Source organism: Cyprinodon tularosa, unplaced genomic scaffold, assembly GCF_016077235.1.
Source record: "Cyprinodon tularosa strain WSP-4 unplaced genomic scaffold, ASM1607723v1 ctg349, whole genome shotgun sequence".
Classification (NCBI taxonomy): domain Eukaryota; kingdom Metazoa; phylum Chordata; class Actinopteri; order Cyprinodontiformes; family Cyprinodontidae; genus Cyprinodon; species Cyprinodon tularosa.
Genome location: NW_024039062.1, coordinates 526,424 through 534,878, shown reverse-complemented (window position 1 = coordinate 534,878; position 8,455 = coordinate 526,424).

The window sequence follows — 8,455 nt, the reverse complement described above, 5'->3', positions numbered from 1 at the left end:
AAGTTCAAGTGGGCTGAATACTTTCATTGTATTTTGGTCTGTCATGAAGATTTCCAATAAAACATATTGAATTGAACAGATCCGTTTCCCTTATCTTTACCGTTTCACATTTATATTTTATTTATTTTTATTTCATTCATTTATTCATTAAAAGAAAACAACATAACCAAACCTGTGCAGGCGACAACTGAAATAATTGAATAAATGTTGTACATACGACACTGATTTCTTCTCCCTCAAAACACAGCCATCAAAATCGTAATAAAGAGGTAATAGATTAAAATAACCGCTGAAATTCTATACTAGAAAGACCCAAGGAGCCAGCATGCAATTCACATTACAGTAAATTCTTTTTTTGTTGTTGCTAATCTCCTTGCAGCTGTTCTTTACAAGTTATATCATGAATAGCTAGTTCATCTGCAGTTGCGTTGGAGCGGCATGAAGAGACTTCTCTGTTTGCATGTGTGTGCCTGGGCTTCTGAGAGAAACGTCTGTTAGACAGAGATGTTGGGATGCTCCTTGTTCTCTCTTCCCTTATCCAGTTTGTTTTACTTCTGCTTCTCATTTGCCCTCTACCCATCCTTCTCCCTGACTTCCCTGGGCCTTATCCTGTGTGGTCCCACTCAGCCGCCCTCAATGCTTTCATCTCTCTTTTAGAGATAATGAGTTTGATTGCATCACCCACAAAATAATTTGTTTTAACTTTGACTTTAAAACAATTACTTTGATCCCCAGATCCCAGAAGGAGAAGATGTCAGAGAGAAAATAATTGGTGAACTGTCTGCTGTGGCTGGCTTACTGTATAAAATCCTTTGGCGCATCAGTTTGACATGACATCTACGAGAAGCATGAACTTAGGACAAGATGATACAACTAAAGATACCATCAGTGCATGGTAGGGGGCGAGACAGTACTCAGCTTATATTGCTGCAGAGCAGGTGCACAGCTGCAAGCTAGAGACAGCAGCCTGTTCACCAAAAGTCCGGGAGAAAAGTGGATTCAGATCCATAAATAAGTCGGTCAGAGATAAAAACAACGATTCTGTCACACTGCTTCCTCCTCCCATTTCGTCTTGTGGGGACTGTCAATGAATATCGGGACCAAACACTTTTGACAAAAAACAAACAAGTTTCATGTCTTGTGACCCAATAACACAAAATATGACAAAATTTGTGTCAAAAAAAGACAAATTATTATTTTAGAAAGACTTAGTACAATTCCTCCTGTCCGATTTTGACAAATTTTCCTTCTTTTCATTATTTTTGTCCCAAAAATTTTTCCCCCAATAGCTTTTAAGTGACTGTGACTGACTGACACAAAGCTAACGTCACATCATCATACTGGACTGAGAGATGACACAGTTGTCTTTATATCCAATTTAAATGTGTTACTAATTTTTTAATCTGAAATACTCACACGAAGAGTAAAGACAATTAGAAGAAATTTACTTATACAATTACTTTGTCTTTGGCGCTCAGACCTCGGCAGGAAACATAGCGCTTAATTTTGATAGATATGCATGAACAGGAGCAAAGAATAGGGCTGTTTCCCCCCAAAGCCTGAAACTGGAGGTGGAGTGGAGATAGATGAAGTTGGTCAGTCTGTAGACTGCTGGTTAGGGAGACGGTATGCTGAGCTTTATGGGGAGATCCAGTGGATTGCCTGAGCTGATACTAGAGCTTCATTCAGGGACCTAGAAGATGGAAGTCCAGTTGGATAACACAGGTTGACAGAACCTGTCCATGATGAGCAAGCATGAAGCGACAGTGGAGAGGAAAAACTCCCCGTTGGGAAGAAACCTCTGGTAGAACCAGGCTCAACATGGCTGTCTTCTGCCGGACTGTTTGAGATGAGACAGGGAACGCAGTAAGAGGCTGGGAGCAGACATGGGCAATGTGGAGTCAACAAGTCATCTCCATGTCATGTATTGGTTCTACACAGCCACTGAAGCAGGTGAGTCCAATCTTCACCGTGAATTAACCTGTGCAGATTGGACTCACCTGGTTAATTGGCTTGGTAGAACCAATACAGGACATGGAGATGACTTGTTGACACCACATTGCCCATGTCTGGCTGGGAGGAATGACACTGATGAAGCTTTAGCTACGATGGTGGAGGAGGGGCTGGAGGTGGGTTGAAACGGTGTGATCTGAATGATGTCACAGCGCACCCACCGCCTGCGCACAGAGCAAACGAGTTGCAGATCGGAGGCCTTTTAAGATGAACTTTGGATGCTGATTGGCTTTGGTGGGGGTGTGGTTTAAAGCTGATAGGCTATGTCACAGGTAGACATAGGTGACCAATTAGTTTCTTCAGTTGACCTTCTGCCTAGGCTCCATTTTGATCAACCTTTCAAATGGAGAGAACAATGATTAATTTTAATTACCCATCATGATGAATTATTTAATTTCCCTTAAATTACATCACATACCTGGGTAAGCTGATTACAAATGTGATGCAACAGTCCCCTTTTTAACCTAAGGAGGATGCCAAACAGACATTTAAGACACAAAAGCAGGATTTCAACAAATGTGCGGTTAATTGTCAAATTAATACCCGGGATATGTAAACAGCACCATAACACATCTATTCAAACAGTTTACCAACAAAAGAAAGGTGATTTAGAGGCAAGCAGTCCTTTAAATAAAAGACTCAGAGCTGCCCAAGTTTATATCAGAAGTACTGTAGTTGCTACTGATTTTAAAAATATATACTAACGCTGTAATCTTGTTAAAATGAAAGAAGTCTGAAGCCATCAAAGCTTTTATCATAGGGAGACTTTGAATCCCATAATTCAATGGAATGATTAAGTAGTGTCTTTGTCTTGCAGCTTTTGCATACACACCTCCTGCAACACACCTGAAACAAAAGGCCATATGATCTCTTTTGTATTTTAATCTGACAGAGGCCATCACCATTTATTTGTTTCAGGCGTGTTGAAGAAGGGATGCATGCAAAAGCTGCAGGACAGTGGCACTCGAGGTCCAACATTGCCCACGCCTGTTCTACTTGAAGGTAGATCTAACTATTGTCTGCATATAAATGATTAGACCAAGCCTGGTCAGCCAGACTGACTTCAGTCTGTTAAGGCTCAATACTCTCCAGTCTAAAACAGACAGGACCAATCACAGCGCAGGTGGGAGGCCTATAATGCAACAGCACTTTTCTGTAAAGATCGCAGCTGCAACACAAATATGTTTTATTGATGCTGTTTATTATGTTCCAGAGGAGCTGCTTCTATGCTGTAAAGTGTTTTTCATTTTAAATGTAGAAAAAAAAAGTTTTTACTCACCTCAGGAGTTATCTATTTGTTTCCAAAGTGTTTCTTTTGACTCTGTCCCAACTTTGGAATTGGGCTCAATCTGCTGTTGTACATGTAAGTGTGGAATAACTGTTATTTACAACCTTTACTGCATTGGTGCTCCGGACTGAGGTCAGAAAGGAAATGCACTATTTTCACTTTCACTTTACAAGTATGCATCCTTGTCTTTTTCTCTCCAGATCTAATGGCAACAAACTATATTAAAGTTTTTGATCATAACACTACAAAGTATGAGAAAAAAAAAAGAGTTATAAAAGTTAATATATATTTTTTTTAAAAAAAGGTCAAGGCAACAGGATTAGAGAGCGGAAGCCTAAATGCTGAAGATCAGCGATCAGAATGAAACTTCAGCCTTCGACTCTGGGATCAATATTATATTGAGGTCATTCCTATAGTGTAAGAGGTGGTAATGGAATCTTATAGGGGTATTCTTGATCAATAAGTTGTGTTTTAGTGTCATTGATTACATTTTCAACCAGCTTGTGAACAAAACATTAAACAAAGGCCATCCTAAATGGCTTTAGATGTAACTAAGAATTAGTAGATTTTGGAGTTCAAATAAATCTACTGGGTAATCTCAGAATGAAAGCACATCTATGAAAAACATGTTAAAATCTTAACTTCAAAACCTAACTGGGTTTACTATAGACATTTGGATGTGTATGTGTTAGCTTTATTCTCGTGTAGAGTCTAAAAAATGGTCAAATCTTTATATCTATTTGTGATTTTGCATGCCTAAGTTTATGTGCGTTTACTGACCCTGCTCTCTCTTCCTTTGTCATCTCTTCGATGCACAAAGACACATTTTTAAAATGCAATTTAGCTCATTTCTGATACATAAAAACCTCCTTATTGCGCTGAAAGATGAAAGCAACTAAATATAAACAACAGATTTGTTTTACAGTAAAATGGTGCCAAAAAATCCAAATAAAAACATCTCAAAAGTGACTTTGAGGGTCCATTATGTCCTCCAAAGCTATTATATGTCCTCACAGCAGAGCTAAAACAGATCTTACAGACACACACACACACACTGACAGTCTCCACTGGCTCTGCAGAAAGGGTCTGGGTCCCCTCCTGTCGCCATCCTTTTTTGCCTGCAGCTGCTGGCCAGCCTGTCAGTTCCCAGGCATCAAGTCATCAGAGATGACGCCTCCTCACGCCACCAAGTGGTAATCACCTGTCCTGCATATTTCTGCAACAGAAACCCTGTCATGCACCAAGATTAAAAAAAGGGACTAAAGAATCAGTTTACATTTTTTACATATATTTTCACCCTCTGAATTTTATTGGAATAAAAATGTTCAGTTTGTTATGTCTTCGCTCCTAATTGCAGATATAGAAATATCCACTGGCTTCAACATGAGTTACAGTGTGTATTGTTATGGTAGGGAAAAGTCTTATCAGCCCTTATTCTATAAAAAACATTCAGATCCTTACACCTTGTTTTGTTTTTATCACATTATAACCAAATACAATGTTAGTTTTCCTACAAAGTGTTTTGCTTGTATTACAAAAGTTCAACTGCATTTATATGGAGACTTAAAGGAACAGAAGTGGTACTTAGGTGACCTCTTAAGGCTACTGGTTGTTCTGGTTTTCATCAAAAGGCATTTGATGTCAGGCTGTAGCTTTTCACTTTTAAAAGCATTCATTCTTTTTCCAAAATTAACTACTGTGTGATGATCCAGGATATATAATCTTAAGGAAAGTTAATAAAGCTTTTGGTAGCAAAATGAAAAAAAAGAGAAAAACCTTAACATTTAATAGTATTTTTGAAAAGACAAGCATGCTGATAACTATATGCAAATATCTTTCTTCTGTTATCTTCCCTGTTGATAACAAAATACAAGCGACCCAGGATACAGAGTACCGTCTACTGGATATGCTTTGCATAGCCTCAGATCTCAACCTCAGATTTTAACGTGCTTACCCTACACCTGGACTCTCACTGTTCAGGGGAACTAATAACATTATTTGAATTGCTAAAACAAGGTCACAGAGTTCAGCTTGTTCTCTGTATTATACTTTAGATTGATATGCATCTGTTTGTGTTGAATTGTGTTGAATTATGATGCCTGAATTCACTAACAAAAGTTGTTAAAAGAGTTTGTATTATAGGCTTCAAATTTCTAAATATATTTCAACACTCTGACTAAACTTTGAGTTTGGAGATTTGTAATAAATGTAAAACAAGGAATAAAAACCTGTTTGGTTACTTATTGAAATCAAAATGTTCTGGCCAGTCCAAAAGCAGTAACAAATGAACAGTTTTTATTTTATTTTTTAACCATCTGCCTGCATAATAATAAATTGTAGCAAAAAGAGATTCAAGTGGGAAAAAAAACAGGTTAGAAACCAGTTTATCTGTGCAAGAAAATAGAAAATCTTCAGAGGCTGTTATACCAATGCTTGTTGGAAAAGCTTCCTAATGCAGAGATTCATCATGTGAGTGGAAAAAAAGGAAAGATGTTTACCTAAATATGATAAAAAGTTGACACTCTTGAAGGAATATGATATCCTCAGAAGACCTCAGGTCATAGTGATGACAAAGGAAAAACAAAAATCAAGGAAGATATGGGGACAAACGGTCAAGCTCTCTGTGTCACATTTCTTCTGATGGCTTCCAAACACCAGCCTTCACTTTTTACTAATCTGTTTGTTTATGATTGAGTTCTCTGTTAGTTAGTATTCCATGAAATAGGTAGGTCAATGCACTTTGCTTTGTATTCACCAACAGGCTTCACAAATATAAACTTTTAAAAAGATCTGTGAATATAAATAATTCAGTAGGGATTTTTTTTTTCACCTCCATAAAGATTTAATGAATCTTCAACTTAAGCAAAAAATGATCCATCTTAAGTATATCTAATCTTCTTTGCTTATATAAAATTCTTTAGTAAATAGTTGCTAATTAAGTATGTGACCACTTACACCGTAGTGACCTTTTTAAAAAGATTTTCAGTCAGGTTCTGAAAGGTACTGTTGAAAGTCACTAATGATATGCTCATGGACTTGTATCTGGACGTGTCCCATTAGATCACAGAACTGCTTTTGATACAGTCGATCCTAATATTCTTATGGAAAGGCTTGAAGTTAGAAATAAGCTCTGTGGGAATCAAGAAAAAAGCACTAAACTGTTTTAAAACATATTTATCTAATACATTTCAGTTTATTTATGATATATGATGCTTTCTCCTCAAGCTCCAGGGTTACCCTTGTTTTAGCACAGTGATCATTGCTAAAGCCAGTTCTCCTTACTCTTATATGCTCCTAATTGGTAGAATTGTCATACAGCATGGGATTCATTTCCTATGCTAGGCTGATGATACCTATATTTGTCCACAAATCATCAAGAAACTGATCTGTTACACAGACTATAGGCATGTCTTGAAGACCTAACAACTAAAATGGATCTAAACAAAATACAGAATATTGGATTATTGGACCAGAGTCCAAAAGGAAGAGGCTTTTTGTCACTTCATCTCGATGGCATTAAATTGGTCTCAGATAATAACCTTAAAAAAGCATTGGTGTTATTTTTGATCAGGACTTGTCATACAATTCCCATATCATAAAGGTTTCTAGAAAATTTCTGGAATATTGCTCTTACTTAATTAGTATTATTTAAAGGCTTGACTATTGTAATTCTGTATTATCAGGAAGTCCACAAACTGTAGTTAAAAGCCTTCAGCTGATCCAAAATGCTGCACCCAGAGTTCTGATGAAAATTAAAAAGAGAGATCATATCTCTCCTATCCTGGCTATCTCTTCATTGGCTTCCTGTTAAATCCAGAATATAATTTAAAATCCTCCCTCTCACATATAAAGCCTTAAATGGCCAAGCTCTATCTTATATCAGAGATATGATTGTTCCTTATGTTCTTAACAGAGCACTTTGCTCTCAATCTGCAGGTTTACTAGTGGTTCCTAGAATTTCTAAATGTAGAACGAGAGGCAGATCTTTTAGTTATTAGGCTCCTCTCCTGTGAAACCAACTACCAGTTTTAGTCCGTGAGGCAGACACCCTGTCTACTTTTAAGGCAAGGCTTAAAACTTTCCTTTTGATAAAGCTTATAGTTAGAGTCTCTATGCTTACACTGCTATATTCTTATGCTGCTGGAGGACATATGGACCACTTTACATATTTCTGCTTCATTCTGTCTCAATTCCCAAAATTCAGTGGTATTTATTAGTTCAACTCTTCATGATATTTCTATTAGGATTAAACATAATAGTATTATTCAACAGATCTGTAAACAATGTTTTCCCCTTATATCAAAAACAGCTTTCAGTGCTAATGCGTAAATATAGGTGGTGTCAAGTTCCTGTCAAAACCACCAGTGTTTTACAAAACCAGGAATTTGACGTTATACTACACGACTGGTGCAGAAAAATCTACAAGCAACGCCAACCCAGCCGTTTGAGTTCCTTTACCAGATCATTTAAAAATTAGGCAGCTGTAAATGCATGGAGAGACTGTGATTTAATATTGAAGGAATAAAAGCAACCCAGGACTTCTTGGTGATAACATTTAGGCTCTAAGCTGTCTCTTGACATCATTCTTCCTGTTATAGAAGCAGTGGACATAAATCTATGGCCTTTTAATCAATCGGTTCGACATTAAGGAAGATCAACACATAAAAGTTAATCAGCAAACACTCCCAAATACAACTGACATCTGTGGACATGTTAAAAGCAGGCACCTCACCTCTACCAGTACCTTTTTTTGCCTCTAAATCACCTTTCTTTTTATATTTCCATTCACAGAAAGGAGAGGCAGGAGGGGGTGCGCTCCATCGTTTGAGGTTTAAGCAGACGAGAATTGGGGTGGATTTGGGGGATTTCTCTCCAGCAGCTTTTCAGAGAGGGCGAGGTATCAATCAGGTGCTGATGTTACGATGATGCAACGTTTCAGCCTGCTGAGAAAAAGTTACTTCTGGTGCGCTGTGAGGATTTGTATCAACTTAAGAGCAGTTAAAAGTCGATATAAGTCGCTGACACTCTGCTGTAGTGGTTTGGAGGAAACTGTCTGATGTTGCTTTAATGAGGTGTCTTGTGAAAGTATTAAATAGAAACAACTGTTTTGGGATTAAAAGCAGAAGATAATATCCCAAATGTTTGAGAAAACCT